Source organism: Nelumbo nucifera, chromosome 4 (genome assembly GCF_055504915.1).
Source record: "Nelumbo nucifera cultivar China Antique chromosome 4, China Antique-T2T, whole genome shotgun sequence".
NCBI classification, from domain to species: domain Eukaryota; kingdom Viridiplantae; phylum Streptophyta; class Magnoliopsida; order Proteales; family Nelumbonaceae; genus Nelumbo; species Nelumbo nucifera.
In genome coordinates, this window is record NC_142652.1 from 5,184,952 (window position 1) to 5,210,503 (window position 25,552).

At 36.3% G+C, this 25,552-nt stretch overlaps 1 non-coding gene and 2 pseudogenes across 2 annotated transcripts; 2 read left to right on the forward strand and 1 right to left on the reverse strand.

Moving 5' to 3' along the window:
• Positions 1-272: 272 nt before the first annotated feature.
• Positions 273-344, forward strand: TRNAG-UCC (transfer RNA glycine (anticodon UCC)). The gene has a single exon. It is a non-coding gene; the product is annotated as a tRNA-Gly (tRNA).
• An 11,577-nt stretch (positions 345-11,921) lies between these two features.
• On the reverse strand, positions 11,922-13,613 carry LOC104591995 (F-box protein At1g67340-like; annotated as a pseudogene). Its single transcript, XR_016085960.1, has 3 exons — positions 13,179-13,613; positions 12,653-12,815; positions 11,922-12,541 (listed from the first exon to the last, which is right to left on the reverse strand). The product of XR_016085960.1 is annotated as an F-box protein At1g67340-like (transcript).
• Positions 13,614-18,445: 4,832 nt separating this feature from the next.
• LOC148791980 (uncharacterized) lies at positions 18,446-19,429 on the forward strand (annotated as a pseudogene).
• The last annotated feature ends 6,123 nt before the right edge of the window (positions 19,430-25,552 follow it).

The following is a 25,552-nucleotide window of genomic DNA, read 5'->3' on the forward strand; positions in this document are numbered from 1 at the left end:
CACTACCAATCCTTGTCCTCGTCCCCCTCAATGTAACCTCCATCCATTGGGTTAGGGATGCTGGATACCCAATGGGAATTAGAGAAAATTGCAATCCCTATATTGAATTGAAAATTATTAAGGACAAATTATTTTATTTTGTGTGTATGCGTGAGAGAAAGATATAACAATATATCTTTTTCGTTTTTTGGTCTTATTTTTGGGATACAATTCATTGGGTAATGGTTTTGCCAAGAACACATTATAATTATAAAGACGTTGAAAAGCAATTAGCGTTTGTAGTCCAACGGTTAGGATAATTGCCTTCCAAGCAATAGACCCGGGTTCGACTCCCGGCAAACGCATCGTATGCGACGTGATCCTTTTATTTTCCTTTTCACTGGAAGAAAGCGGGACCAACCCAATCTTCTTTTTCTTGTTTTTTTTTTTTAATTATTATTATACTCTATGGACATTTTGGATTTTTCACCAAACGTGTTTGGTAATCCTTGTGAAGTTGTGAGTGCCATCATTTTTTTTTGTCAGTATATTACGAGTGCCATCTTGCTAAGCTAGAAACCACTACGTAAAAGTCATAAACGAACACTAACTAATATGAAGATATATTCCAAAACTCTTTTTTTTTTTTTTGAAAAGAAATATAATTAGAAGATTCCCTTAAAAATGCAAGCGTCAACACCCCCTTTCAGCAAAAGAGGCTAATCAATTTGGTCTGTTATTCAAATTAGAAAGGCAGCTGATATTTATCATATAGCATTAATTTCCACAGTCCAATAGAAAACCAAGCTCAAGGACTTTTTGGACTGACCATATATATATAATAGCAACAAAGTTCATTCCCTTGTTTTAATAATATTCTATATCTCGCTTTAAATTTTAAAGCATGCTTTTATTAATAAATGGAGCCTAATTTAATTTTCAAATCAAATGAGAAGAAACCAACCCAACCCAAATGCTTGATATTTATCTGAAACATTTTGGATTGACTAATATAAATTATTGTTTCTACCTAAAACTCATGAACCTCAATAATATATTTCTAGTTGAAATGACAACCATATGTGATGTGATGGAACATGTTTCTCACCGATTTGTGCCAAATCATTTCAGGTAGAGACGGCAATGGAAACAAACACAACCCTAATCTAGTCTTTCCAGTCATTTGAAAAATACAACCATAAGGCTTGAAGATTTGCTATGTGAATAATGAATCTCAATAATATATACAGAGTGTTGCTCCATCGTTCTGGGGTCATTTCTAATTAGTTAGACTCAGTTTGGGAATAGTACAAATATAAATATCTACACTACAAATATGAGGTTTAAAAATATAATATCCAAGATTTTGCATGTATATATTTGTAAACTAAGGGGGTGTATGGAATCGTGGCCATTTTTTAAAAAATATAATATACACAATATGACGTTTCATGCATCGGTGAACCATTTCTCCCAACGGTTGACTGATGTGTATCCTATGTGGTGCTTTACCTGTCAGCATGTACATGAAAAATGGTGATGAAAATTACCTTACCAAACAACATACTGTTGCTCTCTGCTAATGTGACAGAAGCATTTTTTTTTTGTGAAAAATGGGTCTTGAAAACATGGACTTTTTTTCTTGAAAATCGGTCATAAAAAACACCAATGCTTCCAAACACCATGCAAGTCTTAATAAAAAAACAGCTAATTATTTCTCCAATTGCAATAATCACCCACTTATTGCAAATCCCAAGTATCATACTTCCCATATCACAGAAGTTAATTAGTGCAATTGTAATATAAAAAAGGTATCATACCTAAAAATTGATGATCATTCAATCGGTATCATCCAAATTCATGTGAATTTGTTATTGAATAAAATTATCATACTTCCCATATCATAAAAATTGCCCAATTTAAAATGAGTATTTTTGACTAATTATATGGAGGAAGGTTCATATTATCAGTAGGAGAAGAAAAAGGTTGTAGAGAAATAAGAAATAAGATTTAAGCTGGCTTGGGGTTTGCTTGATTTTTAGCCTGCAACTGCAAGTTTGGACAAGTGCCTGCCTGGGCCATAGTCGGAGATTAATAGGTTTTGCACAAGTCAGACCCATTTGAACATGTTCACGTCTAAAATTAGCACGGGCCCACCATTCAGCTAATCAGGGGCCCATTTAAGTCTCTTTTTTAAGATTCACCGTAGTCCAGTAGCTATTTATCCAGAGATTTAACAAAGCCTCATTTGGCGCGTCTTTCCGCGCACTCTTTTGGTTGTTTATAAGTCGAGCAGACCGTGGTCTTCTTCCATTTGATTCATAACTGATCTAGTCACTAAAACCCGGTGCACCAAAAAGGTATAAAAAGCCCATTTTAGATTGATTTTGGGAAGATATAATTAAAACTTTTCACGTCTTTTTCTCTTTATTCTCAAGTGGAAAGATATGAAAAGACGCACAAAAATACATACAATAGTCAAATTAACTTCGGACTTCTCAGGTCTTCAAACAAAATTTTAACATGTCTTTTAATTATCAAAACTACCAGAAGATATTCCTAAAAAAACTTGCCAAACGGCCCCTAATTCTTCAGAACTTCCAAAAACATATGCCAACCAGTCAATTGCCCTGTGAAGGGGAAAAAGGGGTTCTGTTATTTATTTATTTTTATTTTTTTTCACTGAGAACTCTGAAGCCTGTCTTGTGTTGCGTGAGGCGAAGCTTGATTATTAATATAGGAGGCCAAATCTTGATTGACTATTCACCCCACCAAAAAAAACATGGGCTAAGATTCCTCTAGGTCTAATGTACTTAGGCAGATAATACGTGTTTATTGGGCCACTAATTACGTAGCCCAAGGTCCAAAACCTCACCACAGTTGACCAGGTTCATTAAAAGTGTATAGAAGCGGGAAGGCATGAATGTTGCATAAATTGATAAATGATAAGTGATTCACTTCATGTAATTTTTTTGGGGTGCGTTGAAACTTATGGGGAGAGTGAGGTGTGTGATTGATAGATAAATAGGAATATGACGAAACAAGAATATATAATTATGTAGATGTATTTTGATATTTTGGTGTTGACAATTTGAGAATATGCCGGGCAGTTAAGATGAAGTTTGAAAACCCAAATCTACTCTACCAGACTACCACGCCAACCCCAGCGCACGCGTCTGGTGACTGGTGACTTGGTGAGGGAGCTTAGAACTTATGTGAAACTTGTAATATAATTCACCATTTTAAATAAAGAAGTGAAAAATATGAGGCACCACAAGCAAAAATTTATAAGCACCGGTGGTTTACATTATTTAGGGCACGTTTGGTTTGCAGGAATAAAGGCCTGGATTCTAACTGTTTGATTGGAATTCTATTCTTATTTCTAATGGAATGACATTCTCCCATCTGAAGAATAGTCATTCTTTTTCACTCTCTTGAGAAGAAAATCTCATTCCAGTTGATTCTAATTCCCATTTTGATTTCTGTCTGAACTAGACAGACTATAGGAATAGATCATACCAATTCGATTTTGATTTCGATTCTGATTCCAGTTTCAACTACAAACCAAACAGACCCTTGTTTTGTAGCATTAATAATTTTAGGGATATATCAAGTGAGAGCCTCGACTCTTGGCTCATCATCATCATAATGGTAGGCCAAATGGATGCCGATCTGGTGTCAGTGGAAAAATATATTGACAGCTGATCCTCCGGATCCATCAGTGGTGGGCCAAGGTCCAAGTCCTTCTTTAGATGCCTTTGGTACGTATCATGTGCCAGACTGGAACAAAAACAAACTAAACAACGCCCCACCTTAAGTTTTACGAAGCAAATTAATTATTTATTTGGTTTTAATCTGTTCCCGATATCGTTATCGTATTTAACTTAAGCAACTCTCAATTACATTTCAGCCCCTATAGCAGTTGCTGTGCTCATCTCCTCTACAATATTTCTTCAAGTGCGCACGGTAAAATTCATCGTATGTGTTTTTGAATCAATTTTTCGTTCCTGCAACTGCAAGCGTGTGCAAGCTATTAGATGACATATTCGTGCCCCTCTTTCATTCCAAAATCCAAACGAACCTCTGGACTTGGTTCATCCTTCCTTATCGGTTGCGAGGTCAACAAGAAAAGTAGTGACCCTAGGCAATTGGCATCATTGACCGTCATGAATATATATAAAAGCACTTTCTAAAAGTTGTTTAACCTTAATAGCCGGCCCGACACCAGTAGGATTGTGTGTTTGAAATAGTTTAATAATGCAACCTCTTTGCTTGTTATCATGTGTAATTTAATCTGACTCTTCAACATATCTCTTTCAACATATCCCGACATCAGTCTGGCATGGGGCACGACGATATTGTTGTATATCAAGTTGTTTGCACTTGGACCTTGATTATATGTATTAATTAATTGTCGACACAACAAGTTTAGTAAGAGTTAGAGGTTTGCTCAAAAAAAAAAAAAAAAAAGAGTTAGAGGACGTCCGTTACATATCACTTACGGCATTAGAATGTGATCATGAGGCCCATCTCTCTCTCTCTCGTGTTGCCACGCACTTCATATGCGTAGCCTACCAAAGTCCCCTCTGTACTATTTTTGCAATAAATACCTTCCTGAACTGACAAAAATCTCCTTCCGTTAATATTCTGTCAGTTAATTTTGAAAAAAAATCGTTTGACTATTTAGAATTTTTTAAATGTCCAAACTATCTTTTTTATATTGTTTATTGTCTTCCCCATTTAAATTAGGAGTCTATGATTGTTCAAGAAAACCCATAAAACCCATCTGAAATATCTGTAGCAGAAGCTCTTATCTTGTTTTTTGTGCTTGTTCAAGAGCCTCATCTTGACAAAGAACCCCCTGCTCTTGGTGGTTCTTTTGAGTTCCACCATCTCATCGTATGTTTAAAAAAAAATAAGAAAAAAAAAAAAAACAAGAGCCAAAGATGAATTCAGTTGTTGAGATGGGGCTTTTGGAGATGAAGTGAGGATGAAGACAGACATGGAAGAGATGGGTTGGTAGTGGTTTGTTTTTACATCAGAAACTCAAAAAAGAAGGAAAACAATAGGTTAAATAGGTTTTAAGAGAAAAAAAGGCAAGAAAAGAAAATAAAAAAAATTTAATAAAGTATTTTAGTAATTTAATACTTTCCGTCATCAGACTTAACAACAAAGGAGATATTTGTTTAACGGCTAAAGTTCAGAAAATCTTTATCGCAAAAAAAGTAGAAAGAGACTTTATCACTGAGCTCATAATACAAAGAGACTTTATCACTGACCTCATAGTACAAGGAGTCTTTGTAATTTACCCTTGACGACCATTCACTCTGGAGTGAGGAAAGTCTCCAATAAAAATTATAAATATATATAAAGAAAACGGTTGATAGGTTATAGTTGATCTAATAATATCGGTATTAGTAATCAAACCATACATCTTCAAAATGGAAAGACATGGATCACCACTCCACTTCCCTCCCAGTTGGAGGAGTAGGGATGAAGTCATGACGTGAAACCAAACTACTTTTACCTTGCGGGTGCCGCATCGCATAAAGTTAACACAGTAGAGTAACGAATTTTGTCATTGAGGTCAAATCCCCCTCCGCAGTCCCCCCCAACCCAAAAAAGCTAGAAATAAGTTGAGATGGCAAGTTATAGCCTCAATAATATAATACAAAGAAATAGCATCCGTGATCCGACTGACCAACTCGCAGGCAAGTCTAGCTTTTATCACAAAAACAAAAATGCAAGTTTAAGCCTTATAAGTCAATACAAACCGGTAGATGCGTAAGTTTGTGTTAGCATTTAGCAATTAGCATTCACCTCGTCGTATAGGCCGTAGCCCTGTTTTCGCTCTCTGCCTTCATCACTTGTAGTAGGTTGCTTTAAAAAGTAAGTTAGCCAATGTTAGCTGCATGCATTTATAGATAGCTAGAGCCTAGAGAGGGCATCTCACATCTCGCATCTGCATGGATTACTAACCTTGCATGGCTTCCACGATATTCGATATTTTGTCGCACATGAACTACTTTCTTCTTCTTCCTACTTGATTCAATAATATATAATTGAACAACGTTTGGTTTGGTGTAGAAGTAAGTACGTCGTCCCATTGGCGTGGAAGTGAACCATTCCATTCCATTGAGATTTAATTTGAGAGTCACCTGTTCATATGCTCATTCTTATCTTAATTCACTCATTTGTCGTCGCATCACCATTCATTTTAACACTATCATTTTAATAGCAATAATAGTTTTCTTTTAAGCGAAATAGTAAAATTAATGGAACCATCTTGTTTGCTGTATGACATTCAAACAATCGCGGCTCATAGTTTCAGACACCGGATCGATGATGGCTCAACTTAATAATGTTCCCGAAGCGCTGTAAATCATCGCCTCTTGGAAATGAGAAGAAAAAAATATCCCATTTTTAGAGCATCTTGTGACATACAAATAATCGGTTGTCAAAAGACTCAAATCCAAGATCGTCCCACTTTGTATTACTCGATTCATATGTTTCATTGCAAAAAATATTAGATATATACAATTGTTTATTAGAAATTTGGAATACGGTGGAATTCAGTTGAGCAAGAAAAAATGGGAGACGATCGACTCAATAATAGCTTGATAGATGTAAAGTGGCAAGTTTCGACTGTTTGTGATGATGAAGAGGGAAGCAGGGACCATAGTGGTGGAAATAGAGAGATTTTGTTTTTTTTGTTTTTTTTTAAATATATATATTTATTATTTATTTTGGAGTAACAGCCATTAGATTAATGAGAAAAAAAGCTTCTCCAAGGGTCCAACTAAAACCCACTAGGTTAATGAGAAAAAATAAAATAAAATAAAATACTATTCCGTGATGAAAACAGCCGTTAAATGGTCCCACACCCACACCACTGACGATTGCCGATTGATCGTGCGAATAAACGGCGAAGTTAGCTTAATTCAAATGGATTTAAAAACGGTCAAAATGCATGCTTTACACAAGAGAAGCACGCCCCAGCACCACCGGATTCAATTTGTCATGAGTCGCAAATTGTGACTCGGAGTCTGAGAGTCATTAGAGAGAGAGATGGTTAACTTCACTTCCCATGCACGTAACGGCAAAATAACTTGTCGCCGGACTGGGGAGCAAAATCTTTCTGCTTGAACTGGCACGCTGTAAGTTTGACGATGAACGGTGAATTTATCTATTAATTGCTGCTTTCCTTTTCCCCCCTTTCGATCCCTATTAATTTCTATTTGATCCTTTTAGTTTCTTTTCCTTGGACTTGGAGTGGTTTTCGATTTCAAATGAAGACAAGTTTTTAGAGGCATAGCGATTAATTACACTAAATGTCGTCGATTGCAAGAAACCACCGTCAGAGTAGAGACAACATCTAGAAAGACAGGGAAAAGGACCAATTAACGTTGATTGCATACTGAAAGTAATTGGAAGCTAAGTATGGGTAGGTCCCGATCGCTTATTAACGAAAATATGATTAAACAAACTATCATAATCAGGTAAAAGTCAGACCACTTAGGTCTTAATCCCGGGAATTAAGATTTAAGATTAATAAAAAGCATGAGAATGAGAAGCAAAAGCACTGCTAAGCATTGCATTACAAAGAAAAGATATCATGGAACAGAAAACTCAACACACAGGACACAGATTACACAAGGTTGTGCCTATCATATTGCTTCCCCAATTAATCTCTATCGACGATAGTCTCCGCCCCTCCGGTCCAACTTCTCATCCAATCAGGTCAAACCGGACAGGATGGTCAAAGCTGCTCTGCTCCATTCCGTTGAGCTTGGGGAGCTCCCCAATCATAATTGGTATCTTTGAACATAATTCATGTTTTCAGTTTTCACTTTTCAGGCCCCCCACCCACCCACCCACCCACTGCTAGGCTAGCTAGTCTACTCCTCTCTCCTGGCATGGGCGCGCTGCATGGCCTACCAGTGCCAGACTCTACTACCACTCAACCTACGTGACTTGAAGAGGTGGAATGCTCTGAGTGCTGACCACTATGTATATCAGTATATATACCAAAGCCTTGGGAACAAGAGGCCTGTCTGTTATTCACTTATTTGTGGACTGTGGACCCTGTGGTAACCAGTGCACACACGAACAACGGTCTACGATGATAAATTACTATTTATGAGTGTCAATTGGATTGGATTAGGTCTAATCCCATCAGGCCATTGGTAAGGTCTAATTCAATTCAATGAATATGTTAGACCATTTTGAATTATTGGTCCAATTCAATGTCTAGACCATTCAATCTGTTCAAATTTGTTTTGATTTAGATTAGTTTCAACCCAAATCTGGTCCATTGACACCTATATTCTTATCTTATATCAATGAATCAGATCTTAACTTGATCCAACTAAATTCAATATAAGGGGCCCGTTTGATTTGCAGGAATAAGAGTCTGGAATCAGAATTGGAATGGACTATTCCAATTCCAACTGTTTGGTTGGGTGGAATCGAAATCCCATTCTCATTCCTGCTGGAATGACATTCCCCCATTTGAGGGAATGGTCATTCCTTGCCTCTCCCTTGGGAATGAAATCTCATTCTTGCTGATTTTAATTCTCATTCTCATTCTTGTCTGAACCAAACAGACTATGGGAATGGATCATTCCAATTTCGATTCCGATTCCAATTACAAATCAAACTGACCCTAAATTTATTATGAACCAAACGGACCCCAATTTTATAAATATTTCGGACCAGGATTCATCCAATCCAATTGGGATTGTTTAATTAAATTAAAATTAGCTAAGACCCAGGCGATGTACGGGATTTATTAAGTTAAAGAGAAACAATAGAAATATGTAAGAGTATAAATTGTTTTATATAATAATTAATAATCATTTATATTTTATATACTATTTTTAATATTTTTTATAAAATAAAAATAATAATAATTAATTTTAGACAGGTTGTTTATCAAACTTTGGGATGTCAATTTTCCCCATTTCCTCAATCCTCGTGTGGATTTTCCTCGAATGGGATAGGGATGATTTTCCACCGTGGGGACAGATATGGGGAAATTTTCACCCCTATTGATGGGGATGGTGCGGGGACAAAGAGCATTCAATGGTCCACGTGGACCTCAATCTCTGCCCCACAGGATCCTCGCTAATATATATGTATACATACACATACATGAATATATGTATATATGTACATACACGTCTATATGTTAATATTTTTAAAAATATGGTTGAATATGTTTGTATACTTTCTAATAGGATTGTAAATTTTAATTATTTTATTTTTAATTTTTAAATAAAATAAAAATAAAAAACATAATGGTTGACATTATAAAGGATCACATGGAATGGGGAAAACTTTGTCCCCGTTAGTGGGAATGGGGACGGGGACATGGGGAGAGGCTCCTCGTCCCTGCCAATCCCCGTTGCCATTCCGAATCAAACTAATGGAATTGACCAACCTGGTTTCTAGTATTTTTTATTGGCTTTGATTCAACAATTTCCCAACTCGACTGGATTGGATCAATTTTGCTTTGGCCATTTGTAAACTGACTAAAATCGAATGACCCGACCATAGATATAGATTAGTATTTTATATTTTAAATACAGGAAAGTTGGAAAATTCTAATATTTCTTAGGCTAAAATAGTTTATATCATAAATTTGTTTTTTAATTTTTTTAGTAATGTCATTGCATTTTTAATTTAAACTTAATTTTTAAGTTCTAAATCTTTTGAACCGATTGAACAAACCGATATAACTTGAGTGACCAATACCTCAACCTGACCAAGTCGATTTGGTTGGTCAAACAACGTACAACTGAATTGACCCAACCCATGAACAATAGTTTAAGCTCAATAATTATTAAAAGCTAAATAATAGTAGTTTAAACTCCAATAATTATTTAAAATTTTCTATTAAATAAAAAACAAAAATAGATATATAAATAATTATTGAAAATACATTTATCACAAAAAAACAAATAATTACTGAAATATAATAAATATTAATTTTATTATAGATAAATATATAATAAATAAAGATTAAATTTTCAAAATTATTATTAATAAACAATAAATTTTTGGAAAAGTACGGACAAGTCTAATGCAGATTTCTGATTTCCACTCCAGAGCTATAAACATTTAAAATGGCAACAACCCACGCCCACCCGTGAATTCGCATAGCACCTACCCCAACAGTACTTTGAGCCTACAAATTCTGACCTTGTGCTGAACCATCATTCTCGCTAATTTTTTTGAAAGTTATTTTCTAGAATTATTAATTGGTATAAATGAAATTATCTATTTACAATATTATTTATTTATTGAAACAATATCATTCCTTAAATTTTAAAATATTAATTACATGTTGAATTTAAAAATTCAAAAAATTATAGTACTATTAATACATAGTTTTGTTATTTTAACTATTTAAAACCTAGTTATGTTAAATATTTTTTTATTTAAAATATTTAGTTATTTAACTAAATATTTAAAATTTTAATCTACTTATTATAATTGAAAGTTATTTAGTAAACAAATTAAAATATATTATTAATTGATTTAAAATTTTCATTTTAATATTCTGTTATTTAAGAGGGAATGAGTTAGGAGCATAGAGAGAAAGAAAGAATAGGGAGATGACGGATAAGAAAAAGAAAATAGAGAAATCTTAATGGGGTATTTTGATAATTTAACGTGGTAACTTAACAGTCAAAGGGGTCTTTGTTTAACGGCCAAAATTGGGAGGGTTTGTCACTGACCCATAAGGGGTCCTTGTAATCTACCGTTTATATATATATAATATATAAATGAGAAGTAACCTGAACTATTGCTTGTTGGTCCGGGTGTTTATGGCATCACGTGCGCATTCTTGCTCGCACTTGCCCTCGATTCACGAGGTATAACTAGGTTAATTTTTGCATTCTTCTAGATGGATGAGTCTTAAACCCCTGTTTTTAAGGCCATTTTATTAATCCAATAACATATATTATCGTTGTTTGTTAAAATGGATGTAAAAACTGTCTGGCTAAGCATTGTTTTCATTCCTAACTACTAATTTGTTTTGATGTGAATAATCTAAAAAAGATTGTGATAATAAAAGGGAAAAATTATAGTTTGGATATTTTAGCCTTTTTTGAGAGATTTGATGCTTTATTGAAATTAAAATTGTCGGTATATAGCTATAATGCTATATGATCATATTTGATATATCATCCACGCTACTTTAGTGATTGATTCTTATTATATTATTGATTTTATCTTAAAATAAATATCAAACTTAATAAGGCCAAAACCGAATACCATTCAGAGATGCTGGGGGCCAAAACCGCATTACCCTTTATGTTTGATCCTTTATGTACCATTTGTTTTCTCCCTCCAAATATATATGAAACATCGATCAAATTTAGAAACACACGGGCAGATCGGACCCTGTAGAGCAGGTAAGGACTTTCGCTCGTGAAACCTTCATGATGAAGCTACTTACTGCGTTAAACACATGAGGTGACACTCGTTATTTATTGTGAGCGCTCTAAGCTGTAAAGGAAAAAAAAAAACCATTTATTGATATTTATTAATAAACGATTAAAATTTTTTTAGGGGTAAGATAAAAAATCTTCCTTTTATTTTAGCAAAAACCTCTTCTCTATTTTTGAAAAATTAAATAAATACTTATCTTCCGTTAATCCGTCAATGACCAAAACGGAAAACGTTAATGTACATCTATTTTTATTAAAATAGCCCTGTTGTAATCCACTTGAATACTGTTCATCTTCTTCCTAGGCACAACGGCAGATGGTGGGCACTCCCCTTCCAACCTTCGCTCTTGTTTAATTTCCCTACGATTCTCTCTCTCTCCCCACAAACATGGAAGTGGCAATTGAATTCGATCTCTACCTCCGGCCATCTGAACTGTTAGTCGTCCAACGATGGTACTGGGAGTCTGGGATGGTGGACTAGCTGTTAGTGAGGGGAACACATTTGAGAATTCTTCACTAACAACCAGTCTTTGTTTCAACGAAAATGAGATGGATGACAATGTCAGACATCCAACGATGGTACGGAATTTAGTTCATCAATGGGAACGATACCCTATTTTTTAGTTTATTATAGGAGGAAGCATGGCATCATCCTCATCAACCTCGACGATTCCTCTGTCATCTTCGACATCGCCACCGAGCCACCGCTCCATGGGTGCGCACTCCACCTTATGGCGCAACTTCCAATCGAGCGCATGACACGCCCGAGAACAGTAGTTCATGGTGCTATACGCTGAGCAACGACGAAACTCATGTCGCCTCGCTTGGACGAGGAATCGACGCCCCTCGGTGATGTTTTGGCGGACGCCGTAGCCATCTTGCAGACAGTGGCCGAGTTCCCAGAGGGCATCGATGTGGCCGAGGAAAGTGGCTCGTGCACAGAGAGCGACATTGGCTCGGAGGTCCTTGTCGTTCTTGGACGCGCCACTGCCATTGAACAGGATAACGGCGAGTGAATAAAGCACTGGAGCGTGAGAACTGATGGCCGCTTTAGCCATCAGCGACGCCCCACTTCCTCAGTTCTGTAGACAATAGAAACGAATCTGCAATCAATAAGAAAGGCTGATTAGATTATCATTTGCGAGGCTCAGTAATGAAATAAATATTTATACAATTTTTATTTCATCTGTAAATTTAGGTAATAATGTACTGACCATGCCAAGTGTATAACAGGCTTCGATGTTTCTAGCATCTGTACACTATTTCAAGAACTGTTGAGACGATTCAGACCAGTTCTTAGCTTTCACGGTGAAGGCCTTAAGAGATGCTTTCGACAACACGAGGGGATGAAAGCCTAAACCATTCAGTCTCTTGCACCTGTTTAGGAGACAAAACGAGAAGCAATTGAGAAGGCAGAAAAATAGTTATTTTCATTACACAACAAAAAGAGTGCTCTTTTTTTTCATAGCACTAATTTCAAAAGAAAGCTTTATTTGAAGATGAAGAAGCGCCGATCCGTAGAAATTCAAAACTTGTTATCAACTGAAAACAGAATATTTCCGACTAATGTTCGATAACGGAATTGCCTCTTCGGTGATAAATCGATTATTTTGTTGCATTTCCGCAGAACCACAAAATCAAAGTGAAAACCACCCAGAGAAAATCTTCGTTACCAAAAAGGAAATGAAAGAGAATCGATATAAAACAACGGTTAGAGAGAGAGAGAGAGAGGGGGTGTACGTTATGAGAACATTAATGAAATCGGAAGGGCAACGAGCGGTGGAGCTGAGCTTGTAGAGGATACAGACAAACCATAAAAAAAAATCCGGTTCTCTAATGTTTCCCGGCACCGTTCTCGTGCTTTTCCGGTCAAGAAGCACTTCTCCACGGGGGAAATCCCTCTTTCTCTTGAGAGGTGTTTCATCTTTGAAAAACTGGAGCTTACGATTACCAAGCTTGGTTCTCATATCGATCGTCTACACTAGAGAAACAGAAATCTGGGAAACGTGGTGTCTATATAAGAAAGAAGAAAAAAAAGCTCTCCTCCAAGAGAGATAAGACAACGACAACGAAATTCCCAGTACCATCTTTGGACGTCTGACATTGTCATCCATCAACCGTCATGGTTGCCCACCCATTAAAGAAGAGGGAAGGTTGGAGGGGGCAATATTCTATCGTTGTTCGTCGAGAGGAAGAGGAGAAACAGTATTTGAACGCATTATGAAGTTGAGGCAGGATTATTTTAGTAAAAATATATGCATATTAATTTATAAAAGGGTAAAATAGGTATTTTAAAAAAAAATATTTATCTTTTTTACGTTTTCCGTCTTGATCATTAAGGAAAGGGAAGTATTTATTGATTTTTTATTAGAAAAAAAAAATTTACTAAAATAGAACTATAAAGGAGGTTTTTATGATTGTCAGAAGTTTTTATATTTTATCCTTTTCTTAAAAAGAAAGGAGTGACGGGGATTTCGGCGTTGAAGGTGGTCGGAGTCCCGGGTGCGGCCCTCGGATGCTGGACCCACCGAAGTAAAGAAGCAAACGGTGACTTTGCGTGACGTCAAATGGGTTGACCACTATATATATATATATACCGACGTGGCTTGGGATGCAGAGGTGCGGATGGCATTAGCTGCAGGCGCCTTTATCGATGCCACGTGTATGACATGGGTAGAGACGTGCATCAGTTGGAGCGGACAGCACGCATGTCTCCTTACCTTCCAACAAAAATGGGTCCCTCCCTCCGGCAGTCTATCTGGCAATAGAGTCATCTGGAGCTCGTCAGTTCTTGATGGCAACAAAACAACTACCACCCGTGAATCCGTGAGAATGTATGTGACCGTGAGTGAGAAAAGATATCAATCCCTCTTCCAAGTTCCAACTTCACACCCTATACGTCTCTCTCACTCTCAAATCTCAATCTGAATCTAAAGCCATCAGCCATAAAAAAGAGAAGGGGAGGCCCGTCAAATTAAGACTTAAGAGGTAGGTAGTTTTAAACTTTAAATCAATCAGAGGTCATCCAAACAATATTGATTGGTAAAGGGTTAGGTTGCATCGGGGCTGCTTCATCTATCTCTCGATTTGTAAAGCCCATGGCAAATGATCTTATCATGTGAGTGACTAGTATATGTGGTCATGATGCACTCTTGTTCATCCGTTTCCAGTCATTTTCATTATAAATTATAAGATCTTGCGAGATCTTTTATACATTGTCAAATTCCTGCGCTGTATTTTCCCTTCTATTTTTCTCTTCCACATTTGTCCTCTTTTGCTGATAAAATCTGGATCCTGCTCCTGGTCTACCTTCTCTCTTTCGACTGCTCTAGCTGCTAGGTAATCTCGGCTTTGCAATCTTGCGTGTCGCTCCATCATTGGCTTCCTATCTTTACTTTACGGTTGGGCCAAGCCATGCATATCGCATAGTAAGTACGAGGGTTCCAAAACCCAAAACTCAAAACCACGACCTGTGTAGAACATGATACGGGCCGGCGGCCATACGGCATACGGATACGGGTGAGGTTTATGATGGGATGTGAATTCTGAATTTCTTCTTTTTTATTTTATTAAAATATAATTCCGTGACGCCACGTGGACTTACCCTTGAATTCTACGCTAGCAAAACAAAGGGTTTCTTAATTCCATAAACATTGCTTTAGTAGTAGTAGGCACTTAATTAGGTAGCGTGCGCCATGGAAGTGGGAGGGGGGGGGTGTTCGGTTCGCTTTTTTACTTTCGTTCTTTATTTCTTTTCAATGCATGTGGTAATCATGATAACGAGTGGGGGATGGTGTCACGTGATCGTGTATTTTTTTGGTTTAACGTATAATGTAATCTTTTTCTCTTTTTTTTTTAAGGCTAGTAAACGTGTACTGTATAGTCTAACGACAACTAAAAAAGGAGATTTGTACTTTTGTATAAAAATAGAAAAAAAAAGAAAGAAAAGAAGAAATGGAGATCAGCCTTTTGAAATCCGTCGATGCGAGTAACAAAAATTAAGCCCAACTTTTGTGATGATTGCCATTCATTCGAATATATATGTAGTAACAAGCCTTTTGAAATCTGTCGACCACTGTTTTTAGATTTTAAATTTGAAGTGCTACGTTATCTTAGCAGGATGAGCATCTATCTGCGTTGTGGTATTGCGACATGTGTCACGACATGGTTGAATGAGATCCTTTCAAAAAATATCTCACAATGGATCCTCTCGTGCATACACAAAAATTTCAACAGCACAAGTAGCCTAAAGTAACGTAAGGTCTAGTTCGCTGCTTAAAATAAGAGGAAAAGATAATAAAAGCGAGAGACAAATTTTGTGCCAAATAATAAACTGGGACAACAATATTTGAGAAGACGAAAGGAAACAACAAAGCCGTCAATATATATATATATATAAAGGAGGAAAAAAAAAGCGCTAGAGGAAAATTTCTCGTAAGAAATAAAGATTCAACCGATAGAAAAGATAGACATTGGTATGGAGTTTTGACCCTTATTCATTACCAAAAACGGATTTTGAAATCAAACCTTCGTCTTGTAAGTAAAGGAACCAACCACTCGGTTTAGATGAAAATTTGAAGTTTTATCCATCTGTTGGGCTGATCCGATCATTCGTTGATAAAAATTAAAAATTCAACTTGGTTAATTAGTTTTATAATTACTAAGTGTGACGATCACGTTCCCTTTTTCGATAAGCATGCATGTGCATGGCAAATTAAAACGAAAACAGATTTAAGGCGATTCTATGTGTTTCTACATGCATCAGGAGGTAGCTGTTGAAGTCTCCATTATCGTTTTCTTTTCTTTTCTTTTGCTTCTGATTCTCAGATTAATTAAGCAAAAATGAAAGAGATAAAATGACGAATTGCATAGTTTCCTGTGTAGAAATATTTCTTTTTTTTTAAGTTAAAATATTTTATTTCATTCAACTATAAAACTTAAATGAATATAGAATAATGGCTATAATACCAAATAAAAACATATAAAAATAGAGAAATGGTATCAATACTAATTAAAAATATAAGTCTCTGAAAAGAACAAAATTGTCACAATCGATAAAAGAGAAAATGATTGCGGAGCCGTGGTTGGGTTTTATGCTTTGCTCATCGGAAATCACAGCCAAATCGCTAGAAGAGCTGCAGTCTGCGGTAACCAACCTGCAGTATTAACAATTAAAAACAAACATTAAAATTGAATGACGAGCAAATTAACATGGCATATTGAGCGATCCATCATCCATATAATAATTAATATGGAATGCATCTTGACCGTGAATTAATGTCAAATTCACGGGCAGATGTGATTTATAGAGGGGAGAGGGCTAATAGTAGGGGAGGGGGGGCTGGAAACGGCACGCCAACGTTGATTGCGGAGCTGTGGTTGGCAAGTAGGACACGACCTGTCGTAGAAAAGTAAACATAAAATAGGTCCCACTATCCAACCAGTAGCCAAAGGGAGATTCTCCTCTAACACAGTGAGCATCCTTAACGGGACTTGATCAACATATAAAATTAGTACGTACTTGCTATCAAACAATACTTACATACTACTCATCGTAACCCGGTTACCCTTCACAGGGATTCTCCTCTGACAATTATCGTTTCATTGCTTAAAAAACCTTTTATAATATTTCGGATATACGTAGTTATATTATATATGCCTTGACAAGGCAAGCCAACCAACCTGAATTTGTAGTCCTATTCCAAAATCACTGCTCATGAACAACCACTAAAACATGAGTTACTTGACGTATCCTCTGCCATATTTTCATGGTTCATGGTTCTGAGTGCAGTTTCTCTAGGAATTGTAATGTTTGCAGCCATGGATGACTAGATGGTCTTGGATTTGGGGCGCAAGAGGATATACTCACTGTGAGCACAGGTGCTATCTATACAATTAACTACCCTATACCCTATACCCTCTATATATAGCACAGGTGCTATCTATAACGGTAGTAGAAGGCAGCTTTAATTGGCATTGTTTTTCCATACGATTTCATGGTTGGTGTTCTAATGTTACTTATAACTATGCTTATTAAATGAAGAAAAAATTTTGAGTTTCTCTTTTTTTCTCTCTCTCAAGCATACTGATGGTTATTGAGTTAAAAATAAATAAAGAAACATTACAAGGACATTGTGATCTTTGGATGGAAGAACATATAAGCACAAGTAATGAGGTTGATTTGTATCGTTGTCGTCCTGCAATTTTATTTTTTATGCCTTTGTTCTCACGAGTGGAGCCAGGGGACCACGGGGAGCCATCCCCCCACCCCATCCCCCCACGCACCAAGGCCTACAAATCCCCACTTATATATTAACCCTTCATATAAATTCTTCCCCTCCACCACTCCCCACCCCAATGGTTTCCACCCCCACCCTTCAATGGCCTAGAAATCCCCACTTATATATCAACCTTTCATGTATGTTTTTCCTCTCCATCACGAGTTGTTCATTTCTTGCATTTTGGGAGGGGGTAAATTGATCATTGAGATTTTGATTTCCATTTATTAAGAAATTCATATTCTTTTTTCAAATTTATGTGGGGGTCAAGGAAATTTTATTTTCTTGGATATCATTTGGTAAATGATATTCATCTCCTAGGTGGTTAAATAACCTTCCCATCTCGGAGAAAGTTGCAAACACTTGAATGAGACAAAAAATGCCCCTTCTAATAATGAATTTTTATGACTAAAATGGTCAATGCCTTATTTGTATAAGACATAAAAGAACATGAGTAAATTCACTTAGTGGGAAACACTTATACCCAGGTAAGTGCTTTTACCTGGATAAATACCTTACCAAAAAGCAAATGGAGCCTTAGTTTTTTTCCCCAAAGAAAAAATTTCTACCTCCACACATGTTTATTCTAGACTAACTTGATGAGCAATAGGGGAACTATATTGATGGATATCAAACAACTTTTAGATATCACAAGCAAGTAGGGAAATGTTTCATTTTTGGGTGTCAGTTCATTTGAAGTCACCTTTTGACCGTATAATTACAATAAAAATGTGCATCCTACCTCAGAGAGTCGACATCATGCTCATTGTCAGACCAGGTGTGCGCTTTTCCTTTTTATTGTTGGATCAGGTCCGCCCCAACATACTTGAACCGGATTTCTCGCATGTTTCGTTCTTCATTTGGATCTTGTAAGCCTTGAAACGTATCGGATGTTATCGAAAGGCCGATTTTCGTAGCTCAAAACAACCGAAACTTCCATCTGTTTGAGCCTTCGTCTCCTAAGGTTCGAATTTTTCCATCTATGTGCAGACCTAGATGGTCGGAAACAATGGAGGTGGCGTGGAACGAGTGTCGCAGTCGCTCCAAAGGAGGTGTTACAAAGACCGAAGGTATTGGACCACGGCCCATGTTTCGTGTCGGGTGATATGGGAGGAAGAACATGTCCTCCTGCGTCACCCATTTTGCCTCTGAATTCGTTCTACAGTTTTGAGGAATTTCAACCAAAGGAGAGAAAGAAAAGGTCGAAGAAGACGAGGAAGACCCACGGGAAGTACAAGAAGAAAGAGAGTTTCTACCATCTCAGCTCCTTGTCTCCAGAAACTAATGGTGGTGGGTGATTCAGCAGTGAAGACGAACTAGACGACGAGATAGAGACGTTTTTCTCCTCGAGGAGCTTCTCTTCTGATTCCTCGGAGTCTCGTCACCTAAACAAGACAAGTTCTCGCCGGAGATCAAAAGCCAGAGCAGAACAGAGAAGAGCAGTGAGCAAGAATTCCGATATGGGATGCTGTATGTTTTCCACTAGGGGGAAAGTGCAGGAAAGTTTCGCAACAGTGAAGCGCTCCAGCGATCCTTACAGTGATTTCAGGACATTAATGGTGGAGATGATCATCGAAAAGCAGATATTTGCAGCCAAGGATCTCGAGCAGCTTCTACAGTGCTTTCCGTCGTTGAACTCCATTCATCATCACAAAGTGATCGTCGAGGTCTTCTCAGAGATAATGGGAAGCTCTGTTCTCTAACTTGTCTTGAAGAAATCTGCTATTTCTTCTTGTTATATTTAGATATCTGAGAAAGTAGCTAGCTTTTCTCGTTTTTGTTGTTAACTCTTGAAACTCTAACTGTTATTGACTAGTTAATGCTACTCTTTCTAGTTTTTCCTTTCAAACCTTTGATGGCTTCTTCTTCTTACTTCATTTTCATTGTTTGTTTCTTTGCTTTCTGTTCCTCCTTCTATCTAATGGGGATCAGTTAAAAAAAAGACAAAGCAGACGAGAAGCTAACAGGAGGGAGAATAATACATGAAGACGCCTAACAGAACAAATATAACAAAACAAAAGTGGAGATATCGGTGGACGCTTGGCCGCATCGGGTGTTACCATTTTTAGTTGGCCATGGAAAGCATAGCTGCAAAGAAGAAGGAGGGTTACGAGGGACGGGACCAGGTGGGAGAAGATCAAGTTAAATAGGCAAATCGGAAGAATCCTTTTTTCTCCTCCTCCATTTCATCTGTATCACTTAAAGCAGAATCCCGTCATCAGGTTCTAGTTTCCCGTCCTCTCTACTGTTAACAATCCCAACACCTAAGCCCATGCAAAACCCTAGACCTTTGGCACTAACCATATGACTCTTGTCCGCAAAAGCGAAGCCCTTGGAGGCGTCTCCCAATCTCAAACCCAACTCCATCTCTCTCTCGTACAGACCGAGAAGAAACCCTCCGTCACTTCATCTCATGGTTTTTAAGAACGAACCGGTGACTGTTCGACCCAAACGGCCGGCCCGTTTTGACAAAAAAAAATTAAAAAATTAGAAAACAGTCAAAAACCGTTCGAACGATTAACCGGACGGTTTTGAAAACAGTGCTTCATTTGTTAGTTATTTCAGTACTCATTTTACAAAAGGGTAAAATGGGTATTTGAAAAAAAATTATGCACAGGTAAATGTTTTCCGTCTGAGTCACTAACGGAAGCGAGATTTCTGTCAAATTTTTTAACAGTTCAGGGGAAGTTTTTGCTAAAGTGAAACTATAGGGAAAGTTTTTATAATTGTCAGAAACTTCAAGGGAAGTTTTTTGTATTTTACCCTTAAATAAATTATATAATATACATATACTATATAATGTATATTATATATAATATTTATTATATTAAACGTATTTATTTATTTATTATAATCAGGTCCATCAAGTCAAACCCGATTCTCCCAAGAACTGATCAGTTTGATTCCGAGTCCTCAATATTTCCTATCGGGTCAGTTCCGGTTCTAGTTTGTCCTGACCCAGACCCAACATAATGAAAACCCTATTTACGCTCTTGGATAGAAAACATCAAATTGTCAATAGTGGATTTCAATGTGTTTAAAACCAATTTGGAAAACGTAATTATATATGCCAATAGTTTATTTTATGATATGGTTTGCAAATTGTTTTAGTCTCAAGATCCATTTGAATAGAAAGTGTGACACTATATCTTATAATTAAGAAAAAAGTCGTTCCCTATAGACATGTATTAATATAATTGACTAAGAGGTTAAGAGTTGGTGATTATTTGGGCTAAAACCCGGCAATAGGTTTTTACATGTTAAGCCATTGGCCTTGGGTTCGTAGGATAGCTGAAATCCCATCTCCATTTATATAAGTGTTGGGATGAATTTGAGTATAATAAGATTGGGAGCAGTTTGCTATGTCCACTAATGAATTCAGCCAATATGTTTTAATATATGGGCCAAACCCATCCATGTGACTTAGGAGCTTAGTGGGGCCCACACCATACAAGGTACAAGTCAAATGGACTAGTTAAAGGTTTAAAATTTACAGGCCAGTTCAGGGGTTTAACTTGCTTCTAGCTTTAATACCTCTACATAAAATAGAGTCAAGGATTTTTCTTCCAAAGCCTAGTTTGACCAAGGTTGAAAACTTTTCTCTATTTTCTTTTTGAGTTTTCCAATAAAAATGCCATATACCTTTTGAGTGACTAGTAAGCATGCATATGTTAACTCCAGATGATGATAACGATAGTAATAATATATCAAAAAAATTATATTAGTATGTATTTTTATTTTTTGTTTTTATAATTTTTATTTTAATTATTAATAGGAATAGATAGCAAAATCCAAATCTGATTACATGAAAAACCCCATCCAAATATCATTGAATCAAGTTGTGTAGTTTCCAAGTATCATTGATAGGCCTACCAACTTGACTATATTCTTTTTTTTGTAATGTTTTATCTTTTTGGTGTATCTTATTTTTTGTTTAATTATCAAATAAATGTAAAATTTAAATAGGGATAATTGAATAAGGTGAATGATGTTGTTTGATCTAAGGTGTGCCGAGTTGAACACATAATAGATAGTCCAGCCAATTGGACGAGGTCGAAGTGAAAGGACAAGACCGTGCACCATAGTCTGCATGCACAAAGAGAACTGATCAAAGTCGAGGAGTGTAATGTGGGCTAGATCCCAATGAGCTTACCATGTGAGGTAGATGCCTTTATATAGACCAAACACCTGTGTAGTAGTCCGATGTTGTTTGCGGGGTTGTCGGGATAAGGTCTCCCATTGAAGTTCTCAAGAGGCCTGGCTCTCTTGGTGGGCGACATCTCCTTATCCGTGCGAGACTCTTATTCCTCACGAGGCCTCTTCATGACACAATTGTGGTGATGTTTGCCGACGTAGTCGAAAGTCATTGGCCACGGAGGTAGATCACGTGGTAGCTTCTGCCAACTAAGGTATCACCCAAACAATGAAAAAATAGTAATAATGGTGTTAATGGACTGGTTTTTGACTGGACCCCGTCCAATCCAAAATCAATTTTGACTAATTAAATGGACCAACAAGACATATTGAATTGGACCAATCTGGTCCAAAATATTTATTAGATTGGATTGGACCTGGTTCGTCCATAATAAATTTATATTGGATTGGATTGGATTAAGTCAATATCTAGTCCATTGATATAAGATAAGAATATAGGTGTCAATGGACTCGATTTGGGTTGAAACCAATCTAATTTAAAACAAATTTGAATAGATTGGATAGTCCAAAATGGTCCAAAATATTTACTGGATCGGATTGGACCAATTCCAGTCCAATTGACACTCCTAAGTAGTAGTTCAATTTACAATTTAAACATCACAATTAAATTGGAAATAAATTCAAAATTCAGTATTTTAGTTAAAAGAATGGTTCATAATCTTCTTATTCATGTTTTTAATTGTAGTATAAATATAGAATTATAGATGTGTTCAATTTTTCTATAATTCTTTTTGTATTTCTTTGTGTAAAAATAATTCTGATATGTCACACTTACTTCTTGTTTGATATGATAATTATATGATATTATACACGTGCCTGAATGTTCTTTTGCAAAATTTATTCATTTTATGTTTTTATTTTTTATTAATTTTTATTGATTGATTTATGACATTCAATGCTAACAAATTTGACCTAAAAGTTGAACTATTGATCTTTGCCAATGGGTTGGTTATTGAGTTAGTTTTATAATATACAGGTTTATATTGTTAAAAAAATTGGCATAGATCTAATTAGTAACATTTTTTAGTAAAAAATAACTTAATATATGATTTAATAAGAGAAAATGGGAGTTAATACTTTTAGTAATAAGACTTAATAAGAGGGGATTAAATAAGGTAGAAAGTAATAATTAAGGTTACATTTTCAACCTTCACAATTAAAGATGCACTAAATAGACAAATATGAGCATTTTAGTTGCAATTAAAGTTGGCATTAAATCTTCAATAAAATAGCTTTTATACCCTTTCTCAAACAACAAAATATGGGTAATTTTAGTTCAAAAAACTTTCACTCTGAATTTAAACTTTTATATTATAGTATAGATAAATATATCACATCAAGAGTTCCATTTATGGCACCAGCATCAGGTATCATTCTACCCAACTCTAAAATAAAATATGATGATTAGTCTAGTACAATCCTAAGATAGAAAATTGTTCACTCATGGAAGTTTGATTTCCATCTTTCTTGGGATGAGTCATGAATCATAATTTAAAATTGTTACCATTCTACCCAGCTAGATATGATCTTTTTAGGTTAAAAACAACCCATTTTTCATGAGTAAATAAATAAAAGAGGAGTCCAAAGCCTGGGGATTGCTTTCTATGCTTCCTAGCAATAACACCCTCCCTTCTTGTGTGTGTATATGGCATGGCTTTAGCACCATATACATGCGATAGGTTGTTATAGAATCAACAAGTTAGCAATCGTAAAGATGCACATACGACATACGAATTGAAGGTGGATTTGCATCTGCATTAGCATCCACATCTACTGCTCACAAGGCTGTGTATAACGGGTTGTATATCCAATCATGGGTTAATACCCCGGTTTCTTGAGGTCCCTTCTTCTATTAATGCACCGCTTTCTTGTCAAAGAATGTATGGTAGCCTCCTATCATGAAGTGACACAATGGGGTGCTTGGCTAAAGGCTTTCTAATTGTTTCTTTAGGCTTCTACCTAATTCTGCATGTTTTTGGACTGTTTTGGAACACTCTAGGGTGTTCTAGAGTGTTCTCCACGTGTCTAGATGTCGGTAGAACTCTCTAGAACCTTGTGGAACAATCCGGGTTTGTGTGGAACAACCTAGAGGGGTTGGGAGCAATCTAGACTTCCTCTAAAGTGTTCTTATATCTTATGGAGAAGGCATCCCCTAAAAGAGTGTAGAACGTAGAATGTTTTAGAGGTGCTTCTAGATGATGCTAAGTGTACATAGTTCTAGAGAAATCCTTTAAGAAGGTGGAGGTGCCTATAAAAGGGGACTCCCTCCCTTATTTGCATCGAGCATAAAAGCAGAGAAGTAGGAAGCAAGCAAACAATCAAACATTATATCCCTCTCTTGAGTAATACAAAGATTTTTTTGAGTTTTTCATCTCTTTTTCCTTATGTACTTTGTGTCTTTGTTGCCTAAGTGTGTACTTCAGTGTGAAGAACGAATTGATAAACTACTTAGTCCTAGGAGACAGAAGAGTGCTATAAGCAGGAAAAACTGACTTATGGAACAACAAACTACTGTCCTAAAGGGATTTAAGATTTTCCCTTACAAAATATGAAAGGGAGAAAAATGAGGAAACCCCATCAGAAGTCTCCCTAGGTTGACCTATAATTCCCGTAGCTTATTGATTTTCCATGATCTAATAATCATTTGCATGAAGTAAAAAAAAAAAAAAAGTTCAAGAAAAAATAATCATGATCTATCATTTTCCTTGTTCAAGAAATCCTACGAGTATTGAAAAACTACGCAGGCTAACGTGTACTTGTGAGAGGATAACCTGGAATGGCTCTAATAAGATAGAAACAAGATAAATATGCATGCCGGTTGGTATGATATGTAGCCCATGTTACACATGTTGTTATAAGCTAAGTTGGAGTCGATTCGGAGTAAGTTCTATTTTGGAATGATTTGGTGGTTTGTTGGGTTGAACCTTCGTCGAAATGCATGTTTCAATTAGGACAAAAATTAAAACTTGGATTTAGTTTTATCTGTTTAACAAGACGGTATCAAAGATTTGACTATCCGTCGACTCACCTTTAGCAGGTGGTTGTTGGCACCTATTCCTATACGACTTTGCATCTACCATGAATAATTTGTAACACCTCCCAATCACAAAATGAACGCTAGCATCCTTCTGTTACCAGGTGTATGTAATTTTTCACTGCAAGTGATCTCTCCTTGAGTCACATCTCCTTGGTGCTCTGCCCAGCCTTGTTTGGCTGGTATGGTTTGATTCGATTTGTCGGACTTAACTTGGCTCGTAAAGAAAATGAAAAGTAAAAAATAACAAAATATACTGTCAGTGATGAAAATTTACTGTTGGTTCACCTGCCGACTTGATCAAATTGGTTCATTGGTTAAAGCTTTGACCATATAGAGGAAATGTGCTTGAGACCAAAGAAGAGATAACCCTTATTTTTAACAATTAGTGGGGTTGCTGTAAATACGGGGACTGGATATAATTGGTACAATATAATAATTAAGCACGTCGAATGCACGTTTGATAAATATTCTATACAACTGTCAAAAGTTGTTTTTAATCTTTTTTAAGAATAACTTAGGGGTGTTTTTAAGGGACAAGTGTCAAAAAATTCTAAATGGTCATTAAAGGTTCTTACAATGTTATG